Below are 22002 nucleotides of genomic sequence, written 5' to 3'. Positions count from 1 at the left end.
GCAGAATTATAGCACAATGCCTAGAATGTAGATACTCAACAAATATTCATTAAATGAATAGTGGTTTGTATTAAAAAAAAATACCAAAGAGAAAACATAAATATTGACAAGCAGCTTATCAATGTTGTAAGTGATCGATAATAAATACATAAACTCAGAGATAGAATGTAGGTCCCTATTTATGTTTTAAACACGTGAGCTAACTACTAATTTCTATGGGGAAGCTGGAAAGGGAGGTGTGAAGATAGTGAGAACAATGACTATCTCTCTCAAAGTTGACTCGAACCACAGGAAGCATCTCAAAATCAAAGATATTCTTTTCTCAAGCTCTCACCAAAGCATGAGCCAGAAAAAAAACAACCTTTTACAAAGGGATAGATCATTCCCTACCAAGGAGACAGCAGCCAAAGCACAGAAGGAACATCTATCTATTCCCTCACTTAGGAAAGCACGGGCAAGACAGAACACAGCGCCGACTTGGTGATATCTTTTGAATAGAGGAAATTTCTCAAACATGATGTATAGCCAAGTTTGAACATGATGACAGAATCCCCCTCTGCACCCTTACATCAGCTTGTAGACTCAGGAGTACAGTCTCATCAGAACAAGCCCAGGCTGGGGGGAAGCTCCTATGTGTCTCTCACTCTCAGAAAAGGACGCGAAGAGGCTTACCGGAGAGCACAGATGTTCCTTCCGTCTCACAGTCAGTCACCGAACTGAGAAGAAAAATGTTCCCAATTGGCTTCATTGCCTTGTTTTTCATTCAACAAAGAATCGGGTACTGAGAATTTCCTCAAGCAAATAGTCACTGAATTCTTGTTAAAGGGGAAGGCTCAAGCACCTTTTATTAAAAGCAACGAATCGATCATGAAATGAACCTCAGGAAATACGTTTTACAGTTAATATGGGGAAACGTACAACGTGACCAGTTATTCAGTAAGTATGATTATCTACAAGGACTGCTTAGAAGATAAACAAAAAACTGTACCAAAGTGATTCTTTACTTGGTTTTGTTTATGCGTTTGCTGGGTTTGTAACTAAAATTCACTTCATTGTTAACTGTGTTTTCTAATCTTGCTTCCTCTTCTCTTTTCTTTTATTAATGCCTAAATGGAGCTTTCAAGTGACCAATAACCTTACATTTAGCCAAAATAGCAAATGCGCTAAGTACGGCACATGTGCATTTCTCTTCAAACAATATGCAAATATACTATGAATATTTCAAGAAAACACAACTAGAGGTACAACAAAATTAAGATATTAAAATAAAACTACATATAAATGCATTTTACATTTAAATAAAGTTAATAACCTTTATTCTAAATAAAACATGTTAAATACAATTTTATGTTTAAATACATCATTTTGTAAATCATTTTCTTTCATCAGAAAGACTGTTTTTTAATTATGTTTTTAAATGTCACAAGCTCATCAAACTCATGCTGTGGCTTTAAGATAGGAAAGGAATAAACTTGTGGAACCAAAAAACTTTAATATTCTGTTTTTAAAAAACATTTTGAGTAACCTCAGCTCCTTATAATGGAAAAAAGAAAAAATGCCACCCATCAAATTACATAGAATTTCAGAAAACACATTTCAGTTCACCTTTGTCTGAAGGTATTGTTTGTGGTTTGACACAACATAGTACCAGTGTGGCTTTGTAACATTTCCCATGCCCCCTTCCCAAAAATAAACAGGCCAGTTCACCCTGTAACTTTCCACAAAACCTTTCAGCAGAGCTCCTGAATAATCTAGAGCAATGGTTCTCAACCTTCCTAATGCCGCGGCCCTTCAATACAGTTCCTCATGTTGTGGTGGCCCCCAACCATAAAATTATTTTCGTTGCTACTTCATAACTATAATTGTGCTACTGTTATGAATCATAATGTAAATATCTGATATGCAGGATGTATTTTCATTGTTACAAATTGAACATAATTAAAGCATAGTGATTAATCACAAAAACAATATGTAATTATATATGTGTTTTCCAATGGTCTTAGGCGACCCCTGTGAAAGGGTCGTTCGACCCCCAAAGGGGTCACAACAAACAGGTTGAGAAGCGCTGATATAGAGGGTATGGCGGGGATGGTGATCCACCTGACCTAAACAAAAGCCTAAGGTCAAAATTAACCCTGATTTAAAGTCACAAGGAAAATAATTTTTAGAGAAACTTCCCCAAGGCAATCCTTACCATCTGTACTTTTAGAGTAATAAAGGGACGGAAGTGAGCAGAGTGAAATGTACTAGAAAATGACTGTTGCTTGTCCTGGGTCAGAGCACTCCATTTATGTCTGGTTAAAACTTATATTTGTTCCCAAGGTCCTCAAAACAGTAGTCGCAAATCAGTATGTTTCTGGCCAGAGGTTTTGCATCCAAATTTAATGCTGTTGACTGGTGGGTGATGATAGTCAAATAATCACTGCATGGCTGTACAGAGTTTAGGAAAACAATGAATTCTATAACTTAGCATCAAGGATTGTTTTATGATTATTTTGGACCATACCTGCCTTCTTCCAAAATAAACAATGTTTCTCAAATGTATTCCTCTCATAAAGAATTCCTCTCTGCTCTACCTCTATATCAAGTCATTTCCATGACGTTTCTTCCCAGTCCAAGTCTGTCATTTAGAATGCACCAACTCTTCTCTCTTCACCTTCCCAGCTGAAGTGCTTGTCAGTATCATCGATATTTCCTGTCTTCCTTTTCCTCACCTCCCCATAGGTCCTCAACCAACTGAGATCTGTCTTCTCAGACCACCACAACAGCAAGCAAGTACTCGTTAATGGCAAATGTCACTAAACCTATAACAGGCAACTTTCAGTCCTGATCTTCCTTGGCCTCTAGGCAACTCTCCTCCCAGAGCTTCTGGATAGCACATCCCCACGGCTTTCAGAGGAGTGTAGAGAAAGTGCCCACAAACTCTGAAGCCAGAATGCCTAGATTTATATAAATCAGTTCTGCCACGTGCTGGCTGTGTGACGGTCTGTAAGCCACTCACCTCTCTGGGATTCACAAAGTTTTCATTGGCAAAATCAGATTTTAGCCATCCCAAATCAGCATCTGCCCAACAGAGGAAATTCCCTCCACCTCAAGAAGTTTACAAAAAAATAAATAAATAAATAAACAAAACAAAACAAAAAAACCTGGCTCTTCAAGTGTTTGCCTTATTCCGCTTTTCACTGTGCCGTTAGGCAAGCACATAGCAGAAGCCACTTCCCCGTGGTCCTGGCAGAGAGCACCGCTGCTCCATGCTCCATTCCCACTGCACTTAGCATTGTATTTTTATAAATAAAGTTTCTTTCTATGCAAAGCACAGAGTTTGATTTACAGAGACCTTGCTGCAGTAAGTACCATCTCAGTTTTGCACCACTGATTTGGCGGTTAGCACAGTAAAAATCATTTGTATCAAAGGGGCAAATGCTTTATTGAAGTAATACAGGGAACACTCCGTTGAGAGGATGAAATTGATTTCATGCATGTAAAAGCATATAAAACAGTACTGGGCACATAGTAAATGTCATGTACAATTTAGCTTTTATCACTTTTATTATTGTTTTCCTCCTACTTCTCAGATCACTCCTTCTTTTGTGGTGTTCATCGAGATTTTGCCCCAGATTCTCTCTCCTCACAAGCTACAGTGTCCTTACTTGCTGATAAGGTCTAAACATAATTTCCAGCCCACCCCAATTTCTTAAACTTTAAAAAGATGTGTGCTACAGCCTCCGGGATGTCTCAAATGCCACATGTCCACAGCCGAACCTAGCTTCCTCCAAGCCTGCTCCTCCTCCGGTGTTCCTTTTCTCTAAAATTGCAGCTACCACCCACACAGTCATCCAAGCCAGAAACCAGAAATCATGTCTGACTCTGTCATTCCCCTCATCTTCCAAATGCACACAAGTCCTGCAGATTCTTCCTACCTCCTAAATATTCCTTGAACACATCCACTTCTCTCCTAACGTGGGAGTGCTTAGTCCAGACCACCACTCTGACTCTCCTGGGCCACTGCAGCAGCCTCCTCATCTCTTCACCACCAGCCATACCTTCTCCAATCGTTTTCCATACAGCTAACACTCAAATCTCATCATGTTTCCAACCCTTTGCTTAAAACTCTTCTGTTATGCCGAAACCGGTTTGGCTCAGTGGATAGAGCGTCGGCCTGCGGACTGAGGGGTCCCAGGTTCGATTCTGGTCAAGGGCATGTACCTGGGTTGCGGGCACATCCCCAGTGGGAGATGTGCAGGAGGCGGCTGATTGATGTTTCTCACCCATCGATGTTTCTAGCTCTCTATCTCTCTCCCTTCCTCTCTGTAAAAAATAAATAAAATATAAAAAAAAAACTCTTCTGTTATAATGAATATGGTGTGTAAAGCTCTTCATAATGTAACTCGTCCCTGTACACTTCTTACACTACATTTGCTATCCAAGGAAATAAAGGACCAGTACTCAGAAACTTTAAGACACTGAAGAAAGAAATTGAGGGATACAGACAAGTGGAAACATATACTGTGCTCATGGATCAGAAGAATTAACCTTATTAAAATGCCCAAACTCCCCAAAGCAATCTAGATTTAATGCAATTCTATTAAAATATCAATGGCATATTTCAAAGATATAGAAAAAAATATTCTAAAATTTCATATGGAGCCAAAAAGGAGAAAGAACAATCTTTTAGCAATCTTGAGAAAGAACAAAGTGGGAGGAGTCACAATATCTGATATCAAACTGTATACTACAAGGCCATTGTAATCAAAACAGCCTGGTACTGCCATAAGAACAGGCACATAGAACAACAGAACAAAACAAAGCCCAGAAATCGACCCAAGCCATTACACTCAATTAATATTTGACAAAGTAGGCAAGAGCATATAATGGAGTCAAGACAGCCTCTTCAATATATGGTGTTGGGAAAACTGGACACGTACATGCAAAAAAATGAAACTAGACTACCAACTTACACCATACGCAAGAATAAACTCAAAATGGATAAAAGGTTTAAATGTAAGGCACAAAACATAAAAATCCTAGAAGAAAACATAGGCAGTAAAATCTCAGACATCCCTTGTAGCAGTATTTTTGGTGATATATTTACTAGTGCAAAGGAAACAAAGAAAAAATTAACCAATGAGGTTACATCAAACTAAAAAGCTTCTTCACAATCAAAATGAAACGGAGACCTAGCTGGTTTGGCTCAGTGGATAGAGCATCAGCCTGAAAATGAAGGGTCCTAGGTTCAATTCCAGCCAAGGGCACATGCCCAGGTTGCAGGCTCGGTCCCCAGTAGAGGGCGTGCAGGAGGCAGCCAACCAATGATTCTCTCTCATCATTGTTGTTTCTATTCTCTCTCCCTCTCTCTTCCTCTCTGAAATCAATAAAAAATATTTAAAAAAAAAAAAAAGAAAAGGGAACCCACCATATGGGAAAACATATTCACCAATGATACATCTGATAGAATTAATTTCCAAAATATATAAGGAACTCATGCAACTCAACCCAGTAAGACAAACAATCCAATTTAAAAATGTGCGAAGGACCTGAATAGACACTCTCCAAAAGGACATACAGATGCCAATAGACATATGAAAAGACTAGGGGCCCTGTGCACGAAATTCGTGCACTGGGTGTGTGTTGGGGGGGGGAGTGTCCCTCAGCCCAGCCTGCCCCCTCTCACATACTGGGAGCCCTCAGGCGTTGACCCTCATCACCCTCCAATCGCAGGATCGGCCCCTTGCCCAGGCCTGACGCCTCTGACAGAGGCGTCAGGCCCGGGCAGGGGACCCTCATTTCCCCCCATCACTGGTTCTGCCCCCAGCCCAGGCCTGATGCCTCTGGCCCAGGTGTCAGGCCTGGGCAGGGGACCCCAAGACCCCTCCGATTGCTGGCTCTGCCCCTTGCCCAGGCCTGATGCCTCGGCCAGAGGTGTAGACCCCCATCACCCTCCGATCGCCTGATCGGCCCCTTGCCCAGGCCTGACGGCTCCACCAGAGGTGTCAGGCTTGGACAGGGGACCCTCATCTCCCCCCGATCACTGGCTCTGGCCCCCGCTCAGGCCTGAGGCCAATGGCCCAGGAATCATGCCTGGGCAGGGGACCCCCATCTCCCTCTGATCGCTTGCTCCACCCCCCCGCCCAAGCCTGACGCCTCTGACCCAGGCTTCAGGCCTGGGCAAGGGGACCATCATATCCCCCCAATCCCCGGCTCCGCCCCCCACCCAGGCCTGATGCCTCGGCCAGAGGAGTTGACCCTCATCACCCTCCGATCACCAATCACCGGATCGGCCCCTTGACCAGGCCTGAGGCCTCTGGCAGAGGTGTCAGGCCTGGGCAGGGGACCCCCAGCTCCCCGCGTTTGCAGGCTCCGCCCCTGCCCAGGCCTAACGCCTCTGGCCTAGGCGTCCGGCCCGGGCAGCGGGGACCCGCAGCTGCAGCGGCCCCGCGATCGTGGGCTTTGCTTTAGGCCCAGGCAAGGGACCCCTAGCTCCCGGGACTGCCAGCTTCAACCGTGCCCAGCTCCCATCACTGGCTCCACCCCTACTTCCTACTATCACTGGCCAGGGCGGAAAAGAGGCCTGATTCTCCGATCATGGCTGGGGGACAGGGCAAAGGCGGCCCTGGGGCCGCCTTTGCCCTGCCCCCCAGCTCTTAGCTCCCCCCTGGGTTTCCGATCATTGTCAGTGGCAGGGGGCTTCTTCCTGCTTTCCCTTTCACCTCCCTGCATTGTGCCTACATATGCAAATTAACCGCCATCTTGTTGGCAGTTCACTGCCAATCTTAGTTGGCAGTTAATTTGCATATAGCCCTGATTAGCCAATGAAAAGGGTAGCGTTGTACGCTAATTACCATTTTTCTCTTTTATTAGTGTAGATGCTCAGCATCACTAATCATCAAATTAAAGCTACAATGAGATACCACCTCACACCTGCCAGAATGGCTCCCATCAATAAATCAACAAGCAGCAAACGCTGGCAACGATGTTGAGGAAAGGGAACCCTAATGCACTGCTGGTGGGAATGCAGACTGGTACAGCCACTGTAGAAAACAGTATGGCGTTTCCTCAAAAAATTAAAAATGGAAATGCTTTTTGACCCAGTGATCCCACTTCTGGGACTATATCCTAAGAATCTCAAAACACTAATCAGAAAGAATATATGCACCCTTATGTTCATAGCAGCACTACTTACAGTAGCCAAATTTGGAAACAGCCCAAGTGTCCCTTGGTAGAGGAGTGGATAAAAAAAACCTGTGGTACATTTACACTGTGGAATACTACATGGCTGTAAAAAAGGAACTGTCACCTTCTGCGACAGCATAGATAGACCTGAAGAGTATTATGCTAACTGAAATAAGCCAGTCAGAGACAAATACCACATGATCTCACTTATATGTGTAATCTAATGACGAAAATAAACTGATGAACAAAATAGATCCAAAGGCATGAATACATGGAATAGACTGACAGATCTCAGAGCGAGGGAGTGGGAGGGACTGGATGAAAGAAAGTGAAGGGATAGCCAAAGAGCAATCATGCATAGCCCATGAGCACAGATAACAGTGTGGTAAAGGCCAGCGGGAGGGAAGTCGGGCTGGATAGAGGTGAGCAAAGTGGGAGATAATAGCAGACATCTGTAATAGTGTCAACAATAAAAAAAAAAAAAAAGAAAAAAGAATCCTCTACCATCATTCAAGCTACCATTGATTTGCCGAAATATTCCACTTACTACTATCAAACTGGTCATTTTATCCTTATGATATATGTTTTCCCAATACCTATCTATCTACCCTTTTTCCAACAGTCCAATTGCTCAAATTTTAATTGCCTTTCATCTAATCCATACTTTCCTTAACATGTAATGCAAGACTTCTTCCTCTTTTTGCCTTCCTTGTCTAATTCCAAACTTCTCTTCTTCTCAGAATGTCTATGGAAATTATTTTTTAAATCTTATATTTGCAGAGAAATTGAGAATCTGCAAAGTACATTCACACATTATTTCACTTTTATAAACAAACAGTAGAGTACGATTTTGTAGACTCATTTTTTTTCTTACATTACCCAGCTACACCCTTTTCACAGCTTGCTCTTCCCAATTCCATGAGGGGTCACCCAGGAGTACACATGCTAATGAGGATGAAAATGAAATTACTTTATTTTATTTTACTGAAAAGTACCTCAGGGAATTTCTATGATAACAACAAAGTTCTTTTTATTATTTCAATAATGAAACTGTTTGGTAATGATCCAAAGCAAACCAGTCTTTTCAAAGTTTTTTAGTGTTAAAATAACAAAATTTAATTTTCTCCTCTAGCCAGACAGTATATTAAAATGTTTTACACTCGGTTCTCTCAGAAACTATGGGATACATACTACATGCCCAGTTTATAGATAAAGAAACTAAGTCTTACATGTCAATTAATTGCCCAAGGTCAGGTTGGAAATTTGGATCTGATCTGTATGAATTGAAGGTGGACACCCTTGGGCACCACACTCTGCAGACAGGCCCTATTCTATAACACAGAGTGTATCAGCAAGGCTGCACTGCAGACAAAGTCATTTCACCTATCACCAGGGACATACAGAGTGCAAAGCACAATAAAATAACATTTTTAATTTAAAATAAGTAAATATGTTGGGGTCCAGCCCCAGCAGGTCCAGGGGTTCCCAAGGGTGTGGACAGAGTCGGCAAAGAATGAAGGACACGGAGACAGTGTTCAGTTGATAAGCATAGAGAGGTTCTCTAGCCAGGTTCTAGCCAGGATCTCCAGCCAGGTTCTGTCCAGGATCTCCAGTCAAGTTCTGTCCAGGATCTCCAGCCAAGTTCTGTGTTTTATTGTCTTGTTACATCTGTATTTATACCAGTTGATTTTAATCCTATCAATTTCAATTCCAAAGGTTAGGGCGTTTCTCATCTCCATTCCAGGGAGTAAAGATTATGTAGCTTAAGCGTGATTGTTCGTAGTTAAAGTGATTAACTACCTGCCTGGCACTTAGTTAAGGGGTTTTATTCCCTCCCTAACTTCAGGGGAAAATCCCTACCTGGGGGAACAACCTTTCTCGGAGAGGTGACCTTGGTTAAAACACATAGCGCCAAGAAGGGGAGCAAACATATTAAGAACAGTATGCCATATACGCCAGGTCCCTTGAAACATCCGCTGTGCAGATGTTTCTTCCCTGCAGCCACTATGTCAAGCAGCAAGGATGGACTGGCGTCCAGCATAAATAGCAAATGTGTGCAATTCCTTGGGGCCTCAGACAGAGACCTGCAGTGAGGCGAGCAGTAGGAAAGGGGAGAAGTTAAAAGCTAATTAAGATGAGAAGTCTTCTGTAAACCCTGCTCTTACCTCATCCCCAAGACAGAAGATCTCATCTTGGACAAGAAGCATTGAGGCTTCACCTGCATACACAACCACAGAGACCTCAGTTTCCCCCTCCACCACACTGCCTCGCCTTCTTTTCTCCTCTAGTGCTACTTACAAATCTTCATTTTAACTGGGATTTTCTGATTGTATGAATAGATTTACGGTTTGAAAGAGAGCAGGACAGAGTGAGACCCTCAGTCATTAGAGTCTAGTTTCATTCTCCAAACATTACATTCAACTTTTTATCTTCAGAAGAGGCAGGAGAATATAATTCAGAAGTATGCAGATTCTACTCTGCCACTCACTAAGTGTGGGACCTTGAACATGTCACTTAACCTCTCTGTGCTTCAATTTGCTCATCTGTAATATGGGCATAATGATAGTAGTACCTCGTTGTGAGGTATTGTGAAGAATAAATGAGATAAATATATAACATACTCAGGGATTTTACCTGGCTCAGAATAAATTCTCTGTAAGTATTAACTATTATAATTACTATATAATGCATGTCATAAGAATTACAAAAATAATAGCTAGTCGCTTCTCGGCCTTTTGGCTAAGTTCAAGTGTAAAAATAATAGCTACTGTTCAATAATAATTATGCTAAGAAATTTCCATTTATTCCTCACATGAACACTATGAATTAAATACTATCACAGTCCCAGTTTAAAAGAAACAAAGGCTCAGAGAGGTTATGGAGTCCAAAATTACCTAAGCAGTAAGTAAGTTAGAACTCAAGCCCAGATTCCAGAATCAACTCCTAACCCTCACGCTACTTCAGCTGGATGATAACACTTGCTGATAGGTATTGAAGTCTTGTTCGGTGCCAAGCATTGTTCTAACAACTTTAAATCTCTCATATCTTATATCTCTTATTATTCAAACTCTCACAACTACCTTATGAGACCACTGCTTTTTTTTTTCAATTACAGTTTACTTTCAATATTATTTTGTATTGATTTCAGGTGTGTGGGATAGTGATTATACAATCATATACTTTATAAAGTGTTGCCCTCGATATTTCTAGTACCCACCTAGCCCCATATACAGTTATCTCAATATTATTGATTATATTCTTATGCTGTAATTTACATTCCTGTGGCAATTTTGTAACTACCAATTTGTACTTCTTAATTCTTCACCTTTTTCACCCAGTCCCTACACCCTCCTCCCCTCTAGCAAGCATCAGTCTGATGAGATCAATGCTTTTATTGATCCCATTTTACAAATGAGAAAACCAAGAGACCAGACATTAGGTAACATGGCCAAGATCACACAACTAGCAAATTGGTAAAGTAAGTATACTCCACACTGAAAGTCGGTAAAACTGAGGTGCTAAATTTAAATCTCAATGACCTAATATCAGAATGAGTATCACAATTTTCAAAAAAGGAAACTTTTCCCTGGTATAGTCATCTGAACTATTTCTAAGCCAGAATGATTAAGACACTCAACACTGGAATCATAACAAAAGGCACTGATTAAATGCTAATATATTCTGACTTGCCTTACTACTCAATCATTTTCTCACCTCTAATAGCAGCTATTTTCAATAGTCATTTTCATTCTGTCCTCTACAATTCGAATAGACTCACTATTAACAAATATAGATTAACTTTTCTTTGTAAGCACTATTGCCTTCATTTGGTTCCTATCCCATAGAAGTTAGAGACAGTGTAGCAAGAGCAGTCCATGCAACTATGACAAAAGGAGAATCTGTCAATGATATATCTGGCCAAAACTCACAGGAATTTATAAGCATCAGTTATCAATAGTAATGAATTAGAACTGATTGGGTACTGAGCAGGACTACAGGAATACAGTAACTCTTGAAGTACTTATGCAAATTAGATAAATGAGTCTTGGTTTGATGAGCAGAGCACAGGTTTGGTTGTAGCCCTGACCACCCACAGAGCCTCAACACTATATGCCAAGGGCTTGGTGTATGTTCTGAACAGATCTCAATGGATCTGAGCTAATATGGAAAGGTGCCTCTGAGGTCTAGAAAGACATGGTTGATAACAAGGTCAGAAACATGCTAGTACAGATTGAGAACAGATTAAGTCAAATACAAGGGGCAATAAGGAAGAAGGCAAGCAAAATTTCTTTGTAGAAAGACTCTGGGAGAATAGCAACGTGCCATGGAAAATAATACCAGTCAGAACAAGTGACTGAGTACCTTTCATTTACAGCAGAATTAAATACTTGATTTTCTAGGCAAAAGAAAGCACAATAGGAATACCTATAATAATAAAAGGGTAATATGCTAATTAGACCGGATATCTTCTGGATGTCCTTCCTGACCAAGCTGGGCCCCAAGGGAAGCCAGCCCGGGGCCCAGGTGCCAAGGGAAGCCCGTGCTGGCAGCTGGGGGAAGGAAGGCCTACTCTTGCATGAATTTTCATGCATCGGGCCTCTAGTATATATAAAAAGATACAATGAATAAAATTTAAGATTTAGGGATTCTTCAGAATGTTATTCTAGGTTTTAAAAGAAAGGGTTGATAATCCCAAATTAACTATTAGTAGACAAATAATAAATTAACAAGATATGGAACAAGAACCTATTAGGAAAGAAGACGTGCTAATGATAACGGTAATAAATGTGACCAAAACCAAAACCTGGCAGTTACTGGGCATTTAATGCTATGTGCTTTACATTCATCGCCCCACAGTAGCACCAGTATTAGTACCATTTTACAGATGAGGAAACTGAAGCTTAAAAGAGGATGTGACTTAACCAGGATGTCATATGAAATCATTAATTTGGCTTTAAACCCAGATAGTCTAATTCTGGAGCTTACATGCCTGACCAGCTATGTATTAAATGAATGGAAGTAGCCATAATTAACAACAACACAGATGCAAGTACTGGACACATCAAATGTGGCCCAGCCTTCACTTGCATAGAGAAAATTCAAGATAATTAAGTCCCTGAGAGCAATGAAAACCTTACCAGAACAGAGTAATGGAAATAATGAGATACAGTGAAATTCAAATACACTTAAAATGACTTCTCTGCTAACCAGGAAATTAGTTTACAAATAGCAAGATTCACAATAAACTAAATGGAATGGACGTCCATGCTTGGCTTCATCTTCCTATTTGGAACTGACAGAGAAAAAGTTTGCTGTGTAGGCATTTTGTGGCAATGGCTTTACTAGTGTTAACAGTGACAACAGTTCCAGGCGGGATTTCATATTTGCGTTGCAGCCTTCAACACAGAAGCGAAAGCACCTGGCAAACGTTCTTATTTTATTGATGGCTGGGACTAATAGAGCTCCTTTCTGTCAAAGCGCTGATTAATCCTCACACGGACTCCTGTGACACAAATAGGCAAGCAACCTATTTCTACACGTTCCATATGAAGAAACCAAAAGCCCGAGGTCCTGTGTATAATTGTTTAGTAATACCATGGTTGAGCCTGCAGTGAAATCATAAAGAACCCACTATTTCCCTTCCTCATTGACTCAAGCCCTGTCTCTCACTTCTTACTTCAAATTACCTGAAGCCTGGAGGCCTTCTCTATCTACTGGGTCCCTCACCACTGAGTGGTGCTGTCTCTTTCTCAAGCTGGATTCTCATCCCCTCCTTCCCTAGCTGCTCACCCTTGCCTCCATTCTCACTCTTCAAACCACTCTCAACATTGCTGCCAGAATAATTTCCTTTTCTTTTTTTCTACTTTTTAAAAAATATATTTTTGATTGATTTTTCAGAGAGAAGAAGGGAAAGGGATAGATAGAAACATCAATGAGAGAGAAACATCAATCAACTGCCTTCTGCATGCTCCCTACTAGAATCAAGCCAGCAGCCTGGGCATGTGCTCTGACCAGGAATTGAACTGGGAACATCTTGGTTCATAGGTCGATACTCAACCACTGAACCATAGTGGCTGGGCCAGAATCATTTCCTTAAACCTGCTCAGAAACAGCTGTACCTCCTCATAGTCTATAAAAACAGACATGAAATCCTCCATAGATATCCACGACCTCCCTCAGTCCAGACCCAATCTGTGTTACTAGCCGTCTCTCTGACTGCTTCTCCTTTGGCCTAGGTTCCACAAGCCTAAACTTCTGAACCCAAAACCCACTCTGCTCCTTGCTCATTCTGTTCCCTTTCTAGAAGTAACCTTTATAACTCCCACACTATCGACGTTATCTTCACAATTCCACGCCAATGCCATCTCTCCCATGAATCTCTTCTAATACTTCAGTTGAAAATGGCTGCTCCCTTTGACTCTACAGCACACATTGGCCTTTATTTCTCATCTTATTCTATCTAGAACTATTGTGACTTTTAAAAGTATGCCTGTCACGTTAGAATGTCTCTCACTGAGCGTCACAGAGTCAACTGTGTGTCAGGCCCTGAGATATCTAACGAGACGTAGATCTCTGCCTTCATGGAGGTGACAGTCTCGCAGCCTTTCACCTCTAGAGCTCCTTCTCTGAATGACAAAACACACAATTTTTTCCACCTTTCCAAGATGGTGCACAAGCAGTACCATTCTAGATACATAAAACAGATATGAATTCATTACACACAACAGATGCTTTTTAGAAGTGGTTCTCAAGTATAGTACACAGACCCCCTGAAGACCCTTTCAGGGAGGGTCACTGATGTCAAAACGAATTCCAAATAATATTAATGCATGGTTTGCTGTTCTCATTCTCCTTTTCTCTCAAATGTAGTGTAGTGTCTACCAGAGGCTGCATGAGGTGTGACATAACACCAGATTGAAAGCATAAGTAGATAAGAGAATTCAGCTGTCTTCTATTAAATCAGTCATTAAACAGATTTGCAAAAATGTAAAACAAGGCCACTTTGTAACTAAATTATTTTGCAAAGAGCAGCTTTCGCTAAAAGATATGTTATTTTGTGTTAACATGTAATGTGTATTCTGTTGTTAATTCTTAGATGAATTACACAAATATTTTAAATTTATATCTTAATTTCTAATACAGTAAATACCAATGGATAGAACCCACATAAAGAAAAGCTCTTTGGGTTCCTCAATAATTTTCAAGAATGAAAAGGGTTTGTGAAACCACAAGTCTGAGAATTGCTTGCTGCCTTAGAACACCAGGACTCATGTCTTTCTATAGAAACCCAAGTGAGAATGCCTGGGTGATAGTTGAGTCATTAATCATTGCAATGTTCCCTGAACTCGATGTCTTTTCACTCATTTAAAAGATTTTCCCCCTTCCCTTCCCACCCGAAGGCCCCTAGTCTGATAATGAGTTGCTTAAGAGCAGACTAACTAGAATTTATCTTAGTTGCTGCAGCACCTCACACAGATTGGGCAGCCAGTAAATATTTCAGGAAAGGAAAGGAGGGAGGAGGGGGGAAGGAAGGAGGGGAGGAAAGAACATAGGAAGGAAGGGAAGGAGAAAGGGAGAATTGTGTCTTCTTCATTTTTCAGAGATTCTACCACAGTAATCTGCCTATTGAAAATATCTGTTAACCTTTATGCAAATGTGTTGCATTGATAACATCTAAAGTGGTCAAGATGCCAATAGTTTCACCTTGTATGTTGGTAAATCCCAGCACAGCTTAGAAACCATGATTTTTAAGGGCGAATTTAAAAGATTATTCTCATAAATAAATCAATGAACAAACATTTGTGAACAGTAATCTTTCAGTAGCAGAAGACAATTTTCAGAAAAAGAAATTACACATTTGGGAAATAGATACAGTCAATTTGGTCGCCTATGCATGAATGATATCCCACATGGATAATAGTCCCACATCAAGGCTTCTTCCTTTTCTGGAGACTGTACAATGAAAATTTTTAAATAATCTGATAAACCCCTAACACAGCATTATCTTCAGGACCTATCTTGATTCCCTCCCCATATAAAAATCTTTCCTATGTAATCTGGTCTTTTAGCCTCCTTTGTTAATGCATTAAGACATTTATCCAAGGATAGATATTATCCATGATTCAAAATCCATTATCACCAATTTATACCTTAACTCAAGTTAGCTTATCAGATTAACTAGCCAACAAATTTACCTCATAACATTTCAATTTTAACAGGTACAATCTTCAACCAAATGAGTAACTAGGGGTTTCACACATTATATCAGGTTCAGAAGCAGAGGGCTGCGAACCAGAGGGTATTTTGGCTCCTTAAATTATAACACAGAGTCAGACATCTATACTCAGGACCAAACTAGAAAAGAAGTTCAACACATTAGGTTTGATTGCCTGTGATGTTCCACACTGCTGACCTGAACCCTGGTTAGCAAGACAATAGTCAATAGATACTTGACAAAATATATTTGGCTGAAACTCAGAAAAGATTTTTTTAAAAGAGCTTAATTTAATACATTCCCTCCCACTACTTCACATACTTTTTGCCTAATATTTTATTCAATCTTTTTTTTTTTGGGGGGGGGGGGGGGCGTGTTAGGAGGCAGTGCAAGTTTTTTAAATCTTAATAAACTAAATTGCAATTGTGTTGATTCTTAAGATTTATAAATTACTTTCTAAAGGCAATACTATCAAGGTTACCCACTCTTAAATTTAAAGAAGCTTGAAAATGAGCCTTCAGGATTTAAAGCACTAATAAACCGCCCTAGACCAATGGTCGGCAAACTCATTAGTCAACAGAGCCAAATATCAACAGTACAACGATTGAAATTTCTTTTGAGAGCCAAATTTTTTAAACTTAAACTATATAGGTAGGTACATTGTTATTAACTTAGTTAGGGTACCCCTAAGGCCTAGGAAGAGCCACACTCAGGGGGCCAAAGAGCCGCATGTGGCTCGTGAGCAGCAGTTTGCCAACCACTGGCCTAGCCCTTCCAAAAGTACAAGTCAAAAGAAAACTTTGAATCTCAATTGTTCCTATTTTGTGTTCCTCTCCCAGCTCCATCTCCTTCCCTAGGGAACAGGCACTCTAAGGTGGAGTGGAGTCCTAGCCTCAGTTTGAAGTGAGGGGCTGAGAGGGGGGTGGGGTAGGGCATGACCAAAGGGGATATTTCTCACTTTCCTTTCCTCCTCTTCACTGCCCCTTGAGCTAGGTGGATTACCTCTTGATAAATAAGAGTATTTGGTGGGGAAGGCAGGTTAAAAAACAAACAAACTCACTCCCTACTCCTTTGTTTCTCCTCCCCCTAACAGTCTGCTAACAGGAAGAAACCACACCATCAACACCAACTTTCCACATTCCTTTTACATCAAAAGGGACTTGACTTTTTATATAACCAAATGTAGTGTTTTAGCCCTAACCAGTTTTGCTCAGTGGATAGAGCATCGGCCTGTGGACTGAAAGGTCCCAGGTTCAATTCCAGTCAAGGGCATGTACCTTGGTTGCGGGCACATTCCCAGTGGGGAATGTGCAGGAGGCAGCTGATAGATGTTTCTCTCTCATTGATGTTTCTGACTCTCTATCTCTCTCCCTTCCTCTCTGTAAAAAATCAATATGATATATTTTTTTTAAAATGTAGTGTTTTAGTGACTTTTTGATAATGTACAGTTTTTTGTGAATTTAAATTTATTTATTCCTACATTTTTAGGACCAAGCTCATTTTTAATAAGGTTTAAAAAAAGAAAAAAAAAGTTTAGAGAAAAAAACTCCCATTTTTGCCATGTGATGTTCCACAAGTGCAGCTGTAGAACAATGCTTGTCAGTTGAATAAAAACCACATTCGATAGAGAAAAAAAAAACAACAACAACTTTGAAACACCTGGCATATATAACTTCTCATATCTACACTATTCATAATAGATTATCACATGTAATGATTGCTGCTAAACTGCAGACTACATTTTCCAATAAACCCTAATCTGAAAAGGGTTCTTATGCTAACCAAATTTTCATTAAGATCTCATACTTCTACCCTAGCCTGTTTGACTCAGTAGTTAGAGCATTGGCTCACAGACTGAAGGTCCACAGGTTCAATTCCTGGTCAAGGGTACATGCCTTGGTTGGAGGCTCAACCCCGGTCAGGGCACGTGTGGGAGGCAACCAATCAATGTGTCTCTCTCACACCCATGTTTCTCTCTCTTGGTTTCTCCTCGTCCCTTCTCTCTCTAGAAATCAATGGAAAATATATCCTCGGGTGAAGATTAACAACACAAAAAAATAATAAATATCTCATACTTCTATTTTAATAATAGTTCCTCTGATATTGCTTATTGGAATACAGATTTCTTTATGAAGAATCTGAGATATGCTAAAATTTATGCTGACTCACTCTTTACATACGCATCAATAAAACACCAACTTCTAAAGGAAAACATTATTACTTTCCTTATCTGACTTCAAATTACTTGGAATCTCCCAAACAGTGACAGTACCACCTCCATCTTCCTGGGAAATATCGCCTGAAGTTCTGCCAGTCAGTGAAAGGCCTTTAAATTTGTATACAATATGAGAGCTACTTATAGTCATTTTACTAATCCTAAGAATTTAGTTTCCTATCTTGGCAACTTGCAACCACAAAGAAGCAAGACAGAGCAGCCTCACATGACAAGTTTCTGAATAGTCTCTTATTCATCATATTTGGATTCTGAAAGATTTGGCAAATAGTATTCATATTTATCAGCCAATCTGTTTAAATAAGATTGCAGACCCTCTGTCAGCTGCTTTCCAAATTGTATCCAGAGGTGCAATCTTTGGTGTCGTTTTTTATAGTCTAGTTATTTCCCTGAAAAGTCCCTTTGGCTGTATTTTATTCTCATAATTTTCTTCTCCTGCCTCTGCTCTATCATTCTATATATCTATCTCTTGCTCTCTCCTTTCTTTCATCAATTATTCAATAAACATTTATGCACTGTACTAGGCATGGAAGTCTAAGATAATTATATCTGACTCAAATTACTCCCAGGCTAAGGTGGAGAGACAGACCCATAAACAGTAAAATGTGTGGTAACACAGTGTCTACAGTGCATAGGCTACTGTGAGAACACCAGGAAGAAATGAATGACTAACGGTAGGAGTCAGGAAGATAACACCTGATGAAGTCTAAAGTGAGTCTAAGCAGTACCTCTCAAACTTTAAATCATCCAAGGATCTTGTCTGAAAGATTCTGAGTCAGTAGATCTGGGTGGGATCTATTGGGCGCTCAGATGATGCCCATGTTGTCAGTCCCCAGGCCATTCTTAGACTACAAAGGTCTTAACGGATGACTAATGACTGTTAGTAAAGGACGGGTAGGGTGAATACAGGCAGAATAGACAGCGTGGAGTAAAGCACAGAGGTAATAAACCCTGAGTGTCTGTAATAAAGCACATTGGTGTCCCAAGCAATGGGAGAGAACAGTTCCTAAACTGGGGTGAATGGGAATATGGTATATTTTAAAGGGAAGGGAATTTATTTCATAGGCAATGGAGCCTATCAAAATGAGCAAGACAGTTACCTGGTAACAACTGCAAATCAGATCTGGTGACTTCATTGGTAGAGTCATGGGCAAGAAGATAACTTGCTAGGCTATCTAAATAAACCTGCTAACAATGATGATGAGGGCCTAACTTATGGCAGTAACAACAGATTTACTCAAAGGGAACTGACTTGAGAAATGTTTAGGAGATAAAGTAGGTTGATTATATTTTTACGTATTAATTTAAAAGTTCTGCCAGTTGTACTTTCTTGGCATTCTTTTCAGGCCTGGTGTCTATTCTTAATCTGAAATTTAGTAGCATGTGATCTTGAATAAGCCACTTAACGTCTTTTTGCACCAGATTCCACGTTTTAAAACAGTGAAGAGTTGACCCAAATAAACATTGTGTTCTCTTTAAATGCTAAGCTTTATGATCCCATGAAATAAATTCATCTCTTATTAAATCATGGAATCATAGAGTGTATTCTTAAAACTTATCACAATACCTGGAGTGTAAATGTACATTGTATGACTAAATTGAATCCACCTAACCAACAGGTATTAAAACTTGAGATTTTTTTAAAAACCCTTCCACTTCATAACCCTTGACACTCATTACTAAGTCCAGTTGCTTTGTACATATATCGTAAAGGTCATTCTTTGATTTATACCTTTATTCCTTTTTAACTGGATTTCTGCAATAGCACCTTAAGTGTTCTCTCTGGTACCAACCTAATCACTTTCTGGACACTGAGAAACTGAAGAACTTAGGAGTCAGAATCACCTGGGCTTAAATGCTAAGTCCACTACTTCTTGGCTGTGTGGCTGCTATCAAGTTATTTAACCTTTTTAAATCTGTGTTTCCTTATCTGTGAATCATAAAAATGATATGAAGACGAAATGTTTGTAAAGTGCTTAACACAGTGCCTACTACACAGTAAGAACTCAAATCTAGTTATTATTCTGAAACACAAATCTCATAGACGTAAGCAGACACTTCACAAAAGAGGAAAGCAAATAGCCAATAAAAAAAACGAAAAGATCTTCTTCATTAGTAATCAGCAAAGTACAAATTAAAACTTCCATAAGTGCAATTATGTATCCACCTGATTAGCAAAATTTCAGAACTTATAAATCAAGTGCTGATGAGGACATAGAGCTTCTCATACATTGCTGATCTCACCGATTGGGGAAAATACTTTAGCATTATTTAGAATTGAATGTGCACATACCCCAAAATTTAATTCATTCCCTTGCTATGTATCCTATAGAAGCTCTTATATATGAGTACTAGAATCTATGAGCAACAATATATATGCATAAAAAGTATTATATATACTTATTATAAGTTTATTTATTATGAATATATTTATTAAATAAATATATATAAATCAGATAATATATATATATATATATATATATTAGTATAAGTAATATTGACACAATCCAAATGTCTATCAACAGTAGAATGGAAAATTAAATTTGCTCTATGCATGAAACAGAATATTATACAACAATTTTCATGAATAAACTAACTGCATACATCAACATGGAAGAATTGTACAATGTTTAGCAAAGTCAGGTGACTAAGAATATATATTATATGATTACAAGTTGGAAAATCTTCAAAGGAAAGTAAGGGAATAAGTGTGATAAAAGGCAGGGTGGCGGTTAGGGGTTACCTATAGTGGAAGGAAAAGCACGTGATCTTAAAGGAGCACACAGAGACTTACCGGGAGTCTATTTCTTAATGTGAATAACGGTTATACGACATTTGCTTTATAATTATTCCTCAAACTGTATTTTTCACACATTCTTCTATGTGCACGACATCTTTCACAATTAAAAAATAAATGTGGTCATGTTCATTTCCTCCTTAAAATCTTTTAAAAGTTCTTCATTTTGGAATAAAATCCAAACTCCTTAGCTTTATTCTAAGAGATCCTTTATTATGTATCTCCTGTATCCCTCTTCATCTCCACTACTTCCCATTTATGCCCCAGCAAAGTGACACCTAGTCGCCCCCCCCACAAAATCGTACACTCTCTCAAGCCTGTGGACCATCGAAAAATGTTCCCACTGCTCCCCTTCCCCTGGCTAACCTCTTACTGTCCTTAATAGTCAGCCAAAACATCATCCGCTCCAGTAAGCCTTCCTTGCAGACTCTCCTCTGTTGCACGTCCTTTGGCTACCCTGCCTGCCCGTGTCACAGCACCGTATAAAAACTACACATTTGTACTGAGAGCTCCTTTAAGGCAGGCAATGTCTCTTTCATCTATCCCAAGAGCTGACTCTCAATAAATCTGAGACATCACAGATTCTCAATAAATGGTGCTCAATAAGTAAACATTTACGATGGGGCAGTATGTTTTCTACATTACTTAGAATGATACATAACTCAAAATAATATTAAGTTCAGCCATATAAAATTGCCCTTCTTTTAGTTTGAAAATGGTTTGAGTATTGGCAATTTAATACATGTTGATTAAGCACAGAATAGTGATGACTATTACATCTGCTTCCTCAATATAACTGTAAGCAGACTGTAATGAAAATCATGATGTGAAATAAGCACAGGGTTAATTTCATCAGTCTTCTGCAGTCATAGGTTATACATTAACTCACAGGGTAGCCTATCTACCCAGAGTTATAGAAGCCGCTAAGCAAATGAAAGAAAGCTATTGATCACTAGCTCAAAACAGCTTCTTTTAGAGTCTTACAAGCACCGCTGTCATATTGTATTTCCCAGAGATGTAATTTGAAAGATAACTAGTTCATCACTGCTGGAGTCTATTGACTATTGACTTTGATAACTATGAAACATCAAGTATTCGATTAAAATATATATTTTGCCTGTGTATGCTATTTTTATAATATTTTTAAAAATTATTCCAATTAGCAAGGCAACTGGATCTTTTTAAATATTGTTTAATCAAGCGAATTGATTTTTAGGCTAAAATGTCATAAATTGAGCTTTATAAAACTGCTATGTGATTTCTCTTCCCTTATTTCTAAAGATCTAAGTCAGTGGTTCTCAAACTGTGGGTCACGACCACTTTGGGGGTTGAACGACCCTTTCACAGGGGTCGCCTAAATACATCCTGCATATCAGATATTTAAATTACGATTCATAACAGTAGCAAAATTAGTTATGAAGTAGCAACAAAAATAATTTTATGGTTGGGAGGGTCACGGCATTAGGAAGGTTGAGAACCACTGATCTAAGTGTTCTGTTAATATATATATATACACCTATATACTACTATCTATTTATACAGGAATGTGAATATGTATAGGAAGTAGGAATATATATATGAAAGGAA

General features: G+C 39.5%; 1 protein-coding gene across 18 annotated transcripts in view; it reads right to left on the bottom strand.

Annotated features, from left to right (window-relative positions):
* The window catches only part of MAPK10 (mitogen-activated protein kinase 10), a 284798-nt gene that overhangs the window by 256619 nt on the left and 6177 nt on the right, over positions 1 to 22002 (bottom strand). The window lies entirely within an intron of this gene.

Source organism: Myotis nattereri, assembly GCF_964212035.1.
Source record: "Myotis nattereri genome assembly, chromosome: 1".
NCBI classification, from domain to species: Eukaryota; Metazoa; Chordata; class Mammalia; order Chiroptera; family Vespertilionidae; genus Myotis; species Myotis nattereri.
The sequence above is the reverse complement of the archived record's forward strand: the minus strand, read 5'-3'. Positions and strand labels throughout refer to the sequence as shown.